The sequence below is a fragment of the Saccopteryx bilineata genome, chromosome 6, assembly GCF_036850765.1.
Source record: "Saccopteryx bilineata isolate mSacBil1 chromosome 6, mSacBil1_pri_phased_curated, whole genome shotgun sequence".
NCBI classification, from domain to species: domain Eukaryota; kingdom Metazoa; phylum Chordata; class Mammalia; order Chiroptera; family Emballonuridae; genus Saccopteryx; species Saccopteryx bilineata.
The window spans coordinates 58,087,036-58,102,099 of NC_089495.1; the positions used below are offsets into that span (position 1 = coordinate 58,087,036).

General features: G+C 39.7%; 1 protein-coding gene across 1 annotated transcript in view; it reads right to left on the reverse strand.

Moving 5' to 3' along the window:
* Positions 1-15,064, reverse strand: part of GPC5 (glypican 5) — a 1,883,811-nt gene that overhangs the window by 1,002,738 nt on the left and 866,009 nt on the right. The gene's annotated exons all lie outside the window — the stretch shown is intronic.

Sequence of the window (15,064 nt, forward strand, 5' to 3'; positions counted from 1 at the left end):
ATTTTACTTTTTTTTTAATCTTTTCTCTTCATTCCTCTCTCACCACAGATATTCACAGGGGCTATTAAATGACTAGATTTTATTCTACATGAAAAATGTTTTAAAGTAGAAATCCTGGGTTTTAAAAAAAATCTAACAAACAAGAAATATGAAATAAATGTTAAGTTGAAATCCAATGCTAAGCCCTGGCCAGTTGGCTCAGTGGTAGAGAGTCAGCCCAGTGTGTGGATGTCCTGGGTTTGATTCTGAGTCAGGGAACACAGGGGAAGCAACTATCTGCTTCTTCAACCCTCCCCCTCTTGCTTTTCTCTCTCACTCTCCTGCAGCCATGGCTCAATTGGAGCAAGTTGGCCCAGGCACTGAGAATGGCTCCATGGCCCCTGCCTCAGATGCTAAGAAGAGCTCAGTTGCTGAGCAACAGAGCAATGCCCCAGATGGGCATAGCATTGCCCCTAGTGGGCTTTCCAGGTGGATCCTGGTCAGGGCACATGCGGGAGTCTGTCTTTGCCTTCTCTTCTCTCAAAGAAAAAAAAAAATGAAAGAAAAGAAATCCAAAGCCAAATAAAGCACACAAATAAATGGTATAGTGAATTTGATAGCTCTTCACTTGGAGTTAAGAGAATATTATTCAATCTAACAACAATTCAAGAAATGATTTGTCCTTCCCTACAGTACAGCCTCTAACACAGTGTAAAAGATTGAGCAGATAGTATCTGAGTCCAATTACTGAACCCCATATGCTGTATGATGTTTAAACAGCTGGACCTGCTCTTTCTGTATTAAACTATTTCTTTATAACAGGTTTATGATTTATAGTAGTGCTACTGATTTAATGAGTCATAAGAAGTTTATTTTTTTGTAGTAAGATTTCCCCTACTAATAAAATAGAAATATTTTTTAAAAAGTTTTGAAACATGGTTTAGAAGAGAAAGTCAACTAAACATCTCTCTATAAAAATCTAGCATTAAGAATTGTCTACCATTAAGGAAATGTGGAATTTTCCTTCCACACTGACATCTATTGTTGTTGACATTTAATGCTTTTTACTAAAATCTATATCTCAAAAGCAAGTTGGAGAATTAGTTCAACTACAGCTTAATTTGCTAATCATGTCTATTTTGATGGCAAATATTTTATGTATTGGTGTTTTAGATGAGAGGGGATAATATTTCAGGGAGGGAGGAAGGTAGGCTTTCTCTAAACAATGACCCTCATTAAGTCCAGTGTTGGATCTTTCACTTACTTCTTCCTGGTGGGGTCAGGTAAGTCCATTCAGTGTGAGAAATTGGAAAAATTCCCTTGAGATAAGTATGTTCTGTGATGGGACATGTTTAAAGATAAATTAAGTTTTATATAATGAGATTTCATCCTTTAAATTGTTCAATAGCTATAATAATCTATAACCATTAGCCCTACAGAGACATTTTGGGAGTGGAATTAAATAATATAATAAAATATTTCTGTAATCCCTATACATTTTAGGCAATGGAATGTTGTAGAATATACTATGAAAATATGCAGAGTTAGGACAACAATTAGAGACAGAGGTGCCCTAGAGTGAAAACTTTGAGCAGATGAGAGTTCAGGGGTCTCTCTGACCCTGTACTGGAAACAGCAAAATAGCAGGATAAGATTAACAGAAAATGTTTAGGCTCTCAGAACAGAGATTAGGAGTCAGCATGTTCCTTGTCCTTTACTTCACCCCCTAAAAACTTCTGCTGTCTGCTTCCTTGAAATATTTCATTGGCTAATAAATATCTGAGTAAGGCTGGAGATGGGGCTTCAGTTCTTCAGTCTGCTGACTGGGACTGTTGCCTCCCCTCAGCCCCTGGGAGCATGTCATCTGGTCTCTGGGTAGTTCACTGTTTCAGTGACAGAATGTGAGTCTTTAATATGCTATGACTAATGTCAAGAGAAATATCATGTAATTTAGACTCTGTGAAAAATAGCATTGGTAGAAATTAAAACTACTAAAAATTTCTCTGTCATTTATAACTCTATAACTACATTCTTTCACTTTTCACCCAAATAGAAATGATATGTTTATTAACATTGGAGACAAAAATACCAGAAATGACTCAATTATCTTCATATGAATCCTTCATGATTCCAACAAAGACCTATTCTACAGTTTCATTCACTTAGTGAGTGCAATTCTGCTGAAGTCATTGGAATGCTTGGATCCAGCTGTGAAGACTGGCAGGCAGTGCACTGATAGTACAAATAAATTCTTTTTCTTTTTTATGAATTGATTTTAGTGAGACAGAGAGAGGAAGGAGAAGAAAGAAAGAAAAGCAATCATTTGTTTCACTTAGTTGTGCCCTCATTGCTTGCTTCCCCCATGTGCCCTGACCCGAAATCAAACCTGCAACTTTAGTGTTTTGGGATGATGCTCTAAATCAGTGGTCCCCAAACCCCCAGGCCGCGGGCTGGTACCGGTCCATAGGCTATTTGGTACTGGTCCGCAGAGAAAGAATAAATAACATGAAACGTTGTCAGAATAACATATTTAAATACAGCCTGAATAATGAGGACATACTTGTTCTTCCTTTAACTTAGCCCAATAAATATCATAAGTTCGAAAATTATATTTAAAAATACCACAGTTTTTACACCAGTCGCATAATTTTATTTTGTGCATTTATCCATCCCACCCTAAAGGCCGGTCCGTGAAAATATTTTCTGACATTAAACCGGTTTGTGGCCCAAAAAAGATTGGGGACCACTGCTCTAAATGACTGAGCTAACCCGCCAGAGCTCCAAATAAATACTTAAAAGATTTTAAATGCTCAGAACTATTTGTCAAATTTGCTTCATACCCATGAAAATCAAACAAATCACTTCATGCCTAGCCATTCGAACCTTTACATATAGTACTGAAACATGTTTATAGGAGGAATCTTTGTTATTGACAGTAAAATAGTTTTATTACTTCAGTTTCAAAAATACATATCGTAATCCAAAAATCTAGTCATTCATCCATACGATGTTCACTACTTCTGTTGGTTTTCACCAATAGTAATTTTTCATTAATCCTGAAGAGTTTTTAAGATAATATGTTCTCATTCAATCTTACATTTGGCTTTGGTTACCCTCAAGCAGGAATGCTTTCAGAAAATAAAGTATCAGTATAATTCCATTATTAAATAGAATAATATTTTTATAAGATAGTTGGAACTCATTATCTGTATGGTTATACAGCACTCAGAGCCTGTAGCCTCTATGATTACTCGACCAATCAAATACTCACTTGGCTTGAAGTATGACTAAATTAAAAAAAAAATCATTATTTCACAAGGTATCTTTAAAATAATGTCTCTGTTTAGTGAAAATATTGAGAACTCTGTTTTACTAAAGTTTACTTTTGTAGAAACGTCAATCTGGTTCTTGACTTAGTATTTATCGTCTGATTTATATATCATCACAATGCACAACAATAGAAAAATAAGAAAAGAAAACTACATTATCAATTAATCACCTGCATACATATTAAGAATAAAATATCTAAATAAAAAGTATAGTAATATGCACTGATTCTTTAGAGAAACAAGGACTTAGAACAATTTAAGAGGGAAAGACAGGTGCCTTGAGAAAATATGCTCAGTTCCTTAGGCCTCTTTTCTCTGAAAGTAACAATTTTTGTTATGATTCTATCTCCCACTCAGAAGTACTATGAGAGCACTGTTTATAATTTGAGATCATTGAAACCTACCCAAAACCCAGGTTTTTTATTGAAGCAATGTTAAAAAAAATTAATTTTTGGCACCAATTTTTATTCCAGTCACACCAAGAACCAAAAAATTCACAAAATTGACTTTGGTGCAGCATTTTAAATTTTACATGTACAAATGTATATAAGTACACACAGGCATATGTTAGATAGATAGATTGATAAATGATATAGATAGATGATAGATAGATAGATAGATAGATAGATAGGCAGATAGGTAGGTAGATAGATACATAAATGATGATAGACAGATAGATAGATAGATAGATGATAGATAGATAGATAGATAGATAGATAGATAGATAGATAGATAGAAGAAAGATAGGTTAGATAGGTATAGATAGCAGTGTTTCATGTTATAAACTGCCTAAAGTAAAAAAGAATAAATAAAGAATGGTTAAATAAATAATATGCATTAGCTGAAATATCATATGGAACTTGAAAGGCATAAACCATGGATGAACCAAAAGCACAAGGCTAGTGTGTTCCAAAATGAAAGTTTACTTTAATAATGCCTGGAGGCAAGCGGACTGAGACCAGCAAAGGGTGTCAGCCCCAAGCTGCAGGGGAGAATGTTAGATATAAGGGTTGCTGCAGGCATTTGCTGGCATGGGATTGCCTGCACCTGGACATACTTAAATTAGCATATCAGGGTTTGTAGCCTTGGTTACAGACTGTCTTCCTCTCCCAACCTTCAGGTCCCTCATGATGGCCCTGTCTCAAGGACATTTTTTAGAACCTCCCTAGGGAGCAGGGAGTTGCTAAAGGGGAGGAGGAGTTTGGGCTAGGGATATGTTTACTCAAGAAGTCTCGCTAGTGGGAAGCTGGGTGAGAGAAATTTGAGTTTTAAAGGGGATTTGGATTTAAAGGAGCCAACTCAAACCTCACAGAATTTTGGCTGTATATAAATAGATAATAAGAAATAAAAATTAAACAATGTGGTAGGCATACATACAGAGTAAGGCAAAAGTAGTATTACAGTTGTATGTGAAACCCAGTTTATTTCTATATTGTTATATTTACTCATTATTATATAATTTTTCATATAACAACTGTTGGGCAGATAAAATGTATTATGCTCACTTTGTTAAAGATGGCGCCGCTGCTCACGTGGGGGCCGTCGTCCAGGTGATATTAATGTGTTTGTAGCCTGGGGCTCGGTTTTGGGATTAAGCCTTTCCCACCCTTTTTGATGTAGGGTGGTACAATCCAATCATGCCTCAGAGAAGTGATTTTGTATTAGAGACTTCCCTGTTTTGTATATTGGATTAAGAGTTTGGATTGCTACACTATAAAATGGGGATGAAGTGGGAGCTTGGGCTCTTGGTTCCTGAGGTTAGCATGAGAGAGCAGAGAGAGTAGAGCCAGCAGCTGAAGGAGGCCACGTGGAGGAGGCCAGGAAAAGCAGCCAAGATGGCGGAGTGCTGAGTGAGATGCCAGTTTGTACAGAGTTTGTATCTGGGATAAGGAAGGAGATGGGGAACTGAGGAGAATAAGGCTGGTGAGCTAGAAACCTTTGATTCTAGGAAACTCGGATAAGTCAGTGGCTTTGTGAGCACTGAATGTGAGTGGGCCTTGGAGCCCAGAGTGTATGTTTTTACTTGCCCTCCGGGCGCAAGCTAGGATTAAAGACTATGGCCCACCAGTTTGTGGCTCCGTTGTTTCTTTACCGACTGTCCGAATCCAACGCGAACCTGCATGGGCTGGGCTGCTCTGATGGTGGCCCTGGCCATGGCTCCTGGCTTTACAACAACTGTAAACCTACTTTTGCCCAACCCTATATCCTACAAAAAGTGGCTCCTAGACAGAAGAAGGGGTCCAGGACTACTCTCTTTGCATGTACACTGGCTATATATTGACACAACTGGCCCAGTGATTTTAAGGTACTGATTTCTAATTCACAGGTTAGATAATATGAGCTGAAGTAAACCATCCCCCATGGACAGTGTAAGACCAGGAGCCGTCATCGTGACCATTCACATGCAGGTTCCCATTGGATTCGGGCAGGCGATAAAGAAATGGCGGAGTCAGAGGATGGGGGGCCATCCTATTTATTGGTGTCTCACCAAGACAGGCAAACCACAAAAGAAGACAAGGGAAAAGCAGAAAACCAGCTCTTCCCATGAAGGGCAAGGGATCAGGGGAGCCCCTGCAATTGTGATAGCAGGAACTGTGTGTCTGAGCTCCTGGTCTGTCCCACTTTATAGTGTAGAAAACCAAAATCCCTTAATCCAATATACAAACAAGGAAGTCTCCAATACAAAGTCACTTATCCAAGGCATAATTGGATTTCTCATGAGAGTGCACCACCCAGATCATACAATCAGTCAAGGGTGTGGGGAAAAGCTTAGTCCCAAAACCAAATCTCAGGCTACAACAGCCTGGCCTTCTTATAGCCTGTCCCCCACACCCATTATAAGTCACAAGCGAGCAAACATATATATCATGTTTACAAACTTATTTGACCAACATTCCACCCCTTTTGCTCGCTTTACAATCTAAACCACAGGCATCTTCCATGATGGTCACTGTGCAAAGAGTAGGATACATTGCATAAACAGAAATAGTACCAACTACAGCAATAGGATTAACAGATCAAAAACTATGGGCGAAATGAGAGAGCTGTCAGTGGCACCAAGAGAGGCAAATCTTTTCCCTCTGGCAGAATACAGGCCAGAGTTTTATCTGCAGACAGCACTGTAGCTGGCACCAGAGGCCGCCCTGAGCGGGAGTACCAAACCTTATTGGCCAATACACCAGCATCTGCTGGTTCTATGTGTAGTAAAATAGGGGAACTCATTATTGGCCATAAAGAAATTACAAAGGTGCCCTTCAAAATGCTGTCCCCTTGAGCACTCAAGGGATAATACACTTCTACCTTAGGTGGCCAGGTGCTGGTTGCCCAAGGAGTTAACTGGAGGTCCACCTCTAACCCCTTTCCCCATGGTGCCAACAAGGCCACCCATCTCAGATGGGGGGCCTGTACAGTCCAGGGCCAAGTCCATTGAAGCCGTTGTCCTTTAAGAAGGGCTGTTGGAGCAGGCAAGAGCACGTTGCCCTGCTGTCCGAAACCTGGCTTGAGTAAAATGTCCTTAGTGCATATCTGCAACTGAATAGGGGCAGCTGTCCGATGCAGGAGGGCCTCTACTGGAGCTGGGCTTCCCCGTCGAGGTCGCTCATTCAAGATCCGAAGTACTGTCCATAAGCGGCGTGTCCATCCAGTAAGAGAGCCGGTGCCCCCCTCCTGTCGCAGTCCCTGCTTTAAGAGTCCATTATAACGCTCAATGATGCCAGCAGCCTGGGGGTGGTAGGGAACATGGTACTTCCAGTCCACCCCCAGCTTTTGAGCCCATTGCCTCACCGTTGAACCAGTGAAGTGGGTACCATTGTCACTTTCAAGGACCAGCGGTCGCCCGTCAGCACTCAGGCGGTCCAGAGCCTGTATGACTGCCCTCTGGTCAGGGTTACGAGCGGGGTAAGCAGCAAGCAGCCTGGTGGCAGTATCTACACAAGTGACTGCATACTGGTACCCTTCTGACTTTGGTAAGGGTCCAATGATGTCTATCTGCCATCATGTCAGTGGGACATAACCCCTCTGGATCTGTCCAGGTGACACCAGTGGTCTCCGAGGGTGTTCCTTGGAACATACTGCACATTGCTCACAGGCTGCAAGTACCTCTGCATAGGACACAGGCAAGTTCCAAGCCTTAACCGTAGCCCACATAGTTTTCTGTCCTTCATGGAGCAGGCGCCGGTGGAGCCACTGTGCCACATCACCTGCAGGTGCAGTCTCCAACCATCGCACCCTTGCCAACGTATCTGCCTCATCATTCCCAGGATGGGCTAGAGGGGCATGCCCTGTGACATGATATACTGTCACCTGCTTCTGGTGTCCTATTTCCCATAAGTCCTGCCACATGGCCTGACCCCATAATGGATGGTGCATTACCATCCACTGGTTAATGTGCCAAGTAGCAATCCAAAGGGTCAGTCCACGATAGACAGCCCAACTGTCAGTACAGATCACCAGAGGTGAAGGTTCATTATGGGCAACTAGCCAAACAGCTCTTAATTCTGCCCATTGGCTGCTTTGGCCTGTACCCGTGTCCATCCAAATAGTCTCAGTGGCCGGATGGAAGGCGATAGCCGTCCATTTGGCAGGTTGGCCCCTGCTGGAACCATCAGTATACCAGGCATCTTCGGGGATGGGCACCCGCCCCTCCTGGTAAGGACTGACCTCAGGTTCTGCCTCCTGAGCCCCAGTTGCACCTGACTCTAAGGTCGCATAGGTGACTGGACCCAAGACCTCCTGCAGTTCTGCCCTCAATGGGCTGATGCTAAGAGCACAGCGTTGTTGCAGATAGGCACCCCACTTGGCCAGGGTAGACATTTGGGCCATACCACTACGTGGTTTAGTTGCCCAATCTCTCACCCATCCAGCTATAGGGTATGTTGTTTTGACTGTAACTGGTGTTGTGGTTGTAATACTCTCAGTTGCCAGGAGGGCAGCATACACAGCTGCCAGCTGCTTCTCTACTAATGAGTAACGAACTTCAGCACCTTTCCACAATTGGGACCAAAATCCAATAGGTTGCCGTAGGCGCTCTGTCCGCTGCCACAAGCCCCATCCAAACCCCTCCGAGGTTACATGAACATCCAGCTCACAGGGCCTGGCAGGATCAAACACATTCAAGGCCTGTGCCACCTTGACAGCTCTCTTAGCAGCTGCAAATGAACCTTGCGCCTGCTCAGTCCAATCCCAGCGAACCCCCTTCGCTCACCACTTCCAGTGTGAACTTCTGTGGCAGCTCATGAGTCACAGAAAATAGCTTGAACTTTCTCCATCCAGAGCAGTGGAAAGAGAGAAAATTAACAAAATGTTTATACAGTTCTTTCCTGCTTTTGAACTTTGTTACCATTGGAAAAAGCGTTTGGCAAGGAGGTGGGGGCTAGTACAGAGGAAGAGAAAACAAAAAGTCATTTCTATAAGCCATTTCTCTGTCTTTTTAAAAATCAAATGTAACACAAAGAACAGATAATAAATAATGCAGTGCAGAAGACATATTCTGGCCACAAGGGGACTTATGGAATAAAAGAAACAAAAAAAGGAGGCAAAATATGATGAAGACAGTACCTTAGAAAAGGCTAGAGATTAGTTTCTAAATACCTTTTCCAATGAAGGTATCATTTTAGAAAGAATATTTCTGATGTATGATGACAGGGAATAGATCTGAGTAAGCATGATGACTTTCAACTCAGCTCACAAATTTAATACATTCCTAAGGGATCATAAACTGGCAGCTGCTTTGTGAAAATGAAATGCTAATGTTCACAATTATAATTTTTATCACCATAGCCATAAAATATATATAGGTATTAGGTTCTATTTCTAATGCAATAGAGGTATGATTTATATATGTTTCAGCAGATTAAATCATTTGAGGTAAGAGGGAAAGAAACCCCACTGATGAGTATGCATTTGGCCATTTGAAATATGCCTACACAGTTTTCTCTTGAAAGTACTTAAGTAGATAAACACCTATTTAGAGGTGATAATAAAAGGAATGTTCCACCTGAAGCAAGAAGTTTAATAAATACATCCTAAAAAGAGGGAGTCACATTGCATGTTACCAAATTTTTAAACAATGTTAAGTAAGAATGGAAACAGGGTCCTGGGCGGTTGACTCAGTGGTAGAGCGTCGGCCCTGCATGTGGATGTCCCGGGAACTGGCACACAGGAGAAGTGCCAATCTGCTTCTCCACCACTCCCTCTCTTGTTTCTCTCTCTCTCTCCCCTTCCTCCAGCCAGGCTTGATTGGAATAAGTTGGCCCTAGTGCTGAGAATGTCTCGATGGCTCTACCTCAGACAGTAGGAAGAACTTGGTTGCTCAGCAATGGAGCAAGGCCCCAGATGGGCAGAGCATCCTCTCCTAGTGGGCTTGCCAGGTGGATCCTGGTGGGGCGCATGCAGGAATCTGTCCCTGCCTCCCCTCCTCTCACTGAATAATAATAATAAAAAGAGTGGAAACAGTTTTACATGTTAAGAGAGTTCATTTTAGACCATACTGAGTTTTTAGAAAGCTTTTTGAAGACTTATAAGGGAGAAAGAAGAAAAGAAACCAATTCCATTATTGTTTTAGTATAAAAACATAATGTGGAAAAGTGTGTTGTTAGATGGAGACAGATTTGGACAATGATTCAAGTTACCATGTAAAACAGTTCACAGGCCCTTTTTATCTGCAGGGTATATGTTCCAAGACCCCTAGTGGATGCCTGATACCTTAAAGATTGTCTGATATGTACACATACACACACACACACACTCACACTCACACACACATATATTTTATACATGCCTACTTATGAAAATTTATAAATTAGGCACAGTAAGATGTTAACAACAAAAACAATAAAATAGACCAATTCTAACAATACATTGTTAAAAGTAGAAGAAAATGATTTTAAGGCCATTATCAAGTAAAATAAGCATTCCTTAAACACAAGCACTGCCTTAGTAGAGTCGATCTGATAACCAAGATAGCTGCTAAATGACTAATGGGCGGGTATGTATACAGCATGGATACAGTGGACAAAGGAATGATTCATGTCCTGAGTGGAACAGTGCAGGATAGCATGAAATTACATCACACTGCTCAGAATGGCATGCAATTTAAAACCTATGAATTGTTTAATTCTGGATGTTTTCTAATTAAATATTTTCAGATCACATTTAATTGTAGGCAACTGAAACCATGGAAAGATAAATCACAGATAAAGGAGACTACTATATTTCAGGTATAAGTAAATGGTTTGGGGGCAGAAAATCAGAAATCGCCAAGCTATATTTATGGATCCAGGTAAAACAGAAGTGCTAATACTGATGTTTAAAAACCCAAAATTCATTCATTGAATATGAGGTCACCCAGAAGAGGCATCAGGGTTAATATGATAATGAATAGGTTCACAGGATTTTGCAACAAATTCAAAGGAGAGAAAATGTGACTCTCTTTCTGAAACTACCAATATGGATGCATTAATTTATTAGGTACTAGAACTTGATGCTTATAAATATAAAATTTTGAGTCAGACATATATAGGCAAATATACCATTATATAATCTTGAGTAAATATTTTATTTCTTAAGCCTTTGTATTCATCTGTGAAATAATTAAATTAATTAAAATTTAAAAACACCTCACAGACATCCTGGCACTTATCGTTAATAGGTTATTCAACTGAGCAAATACTACATAAAAAATTCTTTGAAAAAAATTTTCAAAAACTGTTAAAGACTTCATGCAAAATAGAGGCAATGAATCCATGATTGATGAAAATCACTTGAGGACATAAGGTAAATAGAGCAGTTCTTGAAGTAATGAGCAGTAAGCCAGGTCTGCAGCCATTTATTAATACACGGCAATTCCTGAATAAGTTATAAATTATCTAAGTAAGAAAAGGTTTGACAAAATGGGAAGTGATTGTACAGAAAGACTGAAAGCATTCATGAAATTGTGGCAATAGTTTTGAGTGTTGCTGTCTCTTCTGTTCTCTCTTGATTTTTATAAATAAATATAGTTACTATTACCTCGTTACCTATTCCATGATTTTATTAAGAATATTCCCACATAAAATTAGTTCTTTTGTACATAAAGTTAAAAATATTTGCATTTTTTGCCTGATCAGGTGGTGGCACAGTGGATAGAGCATTGGACTGGGATGTGGAGAACCCAGATTCGAGACCACGAGGTCACCAGCTTGAGTGCGGGCTCATCTGGTTTGAGCAATGCTCATTAGCTTAAGCCCAAAGTCGCTGGCTTGAGCAAGGGGTCACTCGGTCTGCTGTACCCCCCCCCCCCGTCAAGGCACATATGAGAAATCAATCAATGAACATCAAAGGAGCAACAACAAAAAATTGATGTTTCTCAACTCTCTCCCTTCCTGTCTGTCTGCCTGTATCTGTCCCTCCCTCTGACTCTCTCTGTCTCTGCCTCTCACACAAACAAAATAAAAAATAAATTGCTTTTTACTTTGTAGTTGTCCATCAGGCCAATGCTTATAGTCTGCCCAAATCCATCACACACAGGGAAATGAAAATACAGATGAACACTGGAGGCAATCAATCACCAGACTTCAGGTTACAGGGCAGCGAGGCTATTGACTACTTCCAATTTCATCAAAATAATGGGCTCCAAATAGTGACCATAGACAAGCAACAGTTCCAGTACAGGCAGATCAAGAGTCTTTAGGAAAACTGAGGCACTTACTCTTTTCCTCAGAAAACAGATAGGGCTTCTCCAGTTCATTTAGGTTCAAAATCCAGGAGTGCCTAGTAGCAGTAAACCTCTTACAGTCATTAAGCACAGAGGTGGTTTGCATAAATTGTTCATAGCAATGTAAGGCCCAAGTGAAAAAGGAGTTTGACACACACAAAATTAGGTCTTTGACAACTGCCATGACCTCAACATGCACGTGCATCTTCAGCTGAGCTACTCTCCCAATTCCCTATGATATACAGTGTGTCCGTAAAGTCATGGTGCACTTTGACTGGTCACAGGAAAGCAACAAAAGATGATAGAAATGTGAAATCCACACCAAATAAAAGGAAAACCATCCCAGTTTCTGTAGGATGATGAGCAGCATGTGTGCATGCACAGATAATGATGTAACACCGTATATACAGCAGAGCAGCCCATGGCCATGCCAGTCGAGATGTGGACGGTACAGAGGAAAGTTCAGTGTGTTCTGTGGCTCGCTAAATTTGAATCCGTGACCAAAGTGCAACGTGAATATCGGCGCATTTATAATGAAGCGCCACCACATAGGAATAACATTACTCGGTGGGATAAGCAGTTGAAGGAAACCAGCAGGCAGTTTGGTGGAGAAACCCCCTTCTGGTAGGCCATCAGTCAGTGACAAGTCTGTAGAGGCTATACGGGATAGGTACCTAAGGAGCCCTACAAAATCTGTGCGTGAGCCCACATTGAACTGCACTGAAAAGGTATGAAACTGGGAGAGTTTTCCTTTTATTTGGTGCAGATTTCACATTTCTATTGTCTTTTACTGCTTTCCTGTAACTGGTCAAAAGTGCACCATGACTTTACGGACACACTCTATTCTGGAAACGGGTGAATCTGGGAGAGATGCTGCCTCTGCTCCTGCTCTGGATGACTAATGTGCTTCTGGGAATTGTGTGTGCTTCTCTCCTTGACTAAGATACATTTATAATCTTTTGTGTGTGTGTGTGTGTGTGTGCGCACGCACGCGCACACACACGCACATGTGTTAACAAGGGAACATTTTTAAGGACAAGAAGATCAATGGTTCAAGCAAGATGTCAAAGACACATTAAGCATGAAACTAATATTGGCTTAATAATCCTTAAATCATTAAAATACATGTAATTCTCATTTGCTGAGAATAAAAACAAGGCAACCTCCCTGGTATAAAATGTTGTAGTGTGTATAATGCTATTCATTATTTCATGTACTTTGAGTGAATGCACATTTGACCATTATTTTTTCTTATAATAGTTTTATATGGATAGCATTGTTTTTTGTTTTTTGTTTTTTGACAGAATAAGAAAATTGCCTAGAGAGTAAATAAAATTTTTATTTAGAAAATTATTTTTAGGATCCTTTGGTTTTTCTTCTACTTGTTTTATGGGTTCTTCTGAACATTCGGGATGTAATTTGATTTGAGCCAACATGAAAAAATGGCTTTAGATTCACAGCGGAACTCTTTGAGCAAATAGAGAAAATTGAAAAAGAAATGTGGTAATTCCCCCACCCACCAAATGATCAAGCTCCTGAAAAGTTTAACACTTTCATCTCTTTGTTCATTCAGATAGAATTCTGAGACACTGTTGACTGCCAGATACTATATTAGCCACTGGGAGAGGATAAGTTAAGTGAACACAAGTCATATATTTTATTCAGTATAATATTAACAATCTCTGAGTTCAAAGAATAGTATGTTGTGAAATATGTATTGCTATTCTCTGCAAAAATAGGTACTAAATAAAAATTAATTGAGATATATAGAAAGACATTCTTTCTTAATTTATTTTGTACTGCAATAGTGGACACTATTTGAGCATTCACTCTTGTCATACATTTATTTTTAAGTCCTCATTTGCCCACATATTTATAAAGGGCATATTTTACAACCTCCTATAAATGAACACAAATTAATAAATTATTATCTTACACCCACAGGAATACACTGGCTTTTTAAATGTGTTTAATATTTTGGGCTTCCTGATTTTTAATTTTTTGAAGAAGCTCCACAGTGGCTTCAGATTGCCTTTTCTCTTGACAACAAACTTAAAACTTACTTGTAGTGGGCAGAATAATGGTTACCAAAGATGCATCTATCCTAATCCTTAGAATCTGATTGTTAGATTGCCTGGAAAAGCTGAATTGAGTTTTCAGATGGAATTAAAATTGCTAATTAGTTGATTTTATGATAGGAATTAAATTGGACCATATAGGTGAGTACACTGTTATCACAAGGTTCCTTAAAAGTAGAATGGCTTTGTAGAGTCAGAGAAAGAAATGTGACCACTAATGAAGGCACAGAGAGCTGAGCATTGCTGGCTGGTCCGATGAAGGAATATGGGTAGCCTGGAGAAGCAGGAAAAGGCGAAGAAATTAATTCTTCCTCAGAGCTCCCAGAAAGAAATACAGCCTTCCTGACACTGTGATTTCAGCAGTAATGCTTCTGTTGTACTTTCTGATGATAAACTTGTTTTGAGCCACCAAGTTTGTGGCAAATTGTTACAGCAGCAAATAGAAAACAATTGCAAGATTCAAACTAGTCTAATATGCAACCATATAAATGAGGTCTAGTCAATGGCAAAAGAAAGAGAAAAAAATAAGTTCTGTATTTTCATTTTTGTTTATAGGCCAAGAAATGTCCAAAATGCCATTTTTCTTATCTATCTGAATTTATTTTGGTTATTATTTAATCTAGGTAAGCTTAAGATTTTATTGGTCATAGTGTGTCACAAGTATCACAGTAACCTCTCCATTTGAAGACTGAAAAATATCTGATAGCCATTTGCAACCAACCTGATCATAATCATTAGTTAGTCATGGCAAATACAAAGCAATAGAACTTCATATTATACTCTGTATAAATTTATTCTCCTAATTACAGAGATACATATCTTATTGTTACATAGGTTCTATCAAATAAAAAGGAAATCCTTTTAGATTGCATGAACACACGCATTTTCAAGTACACTTATACAAAATTCAAAAGGTTGTTAAAATAATGTATATAAGCTGTGCTTTCCATTTTAAAGACCAATATTTCAGACATATTTTCCTCAAA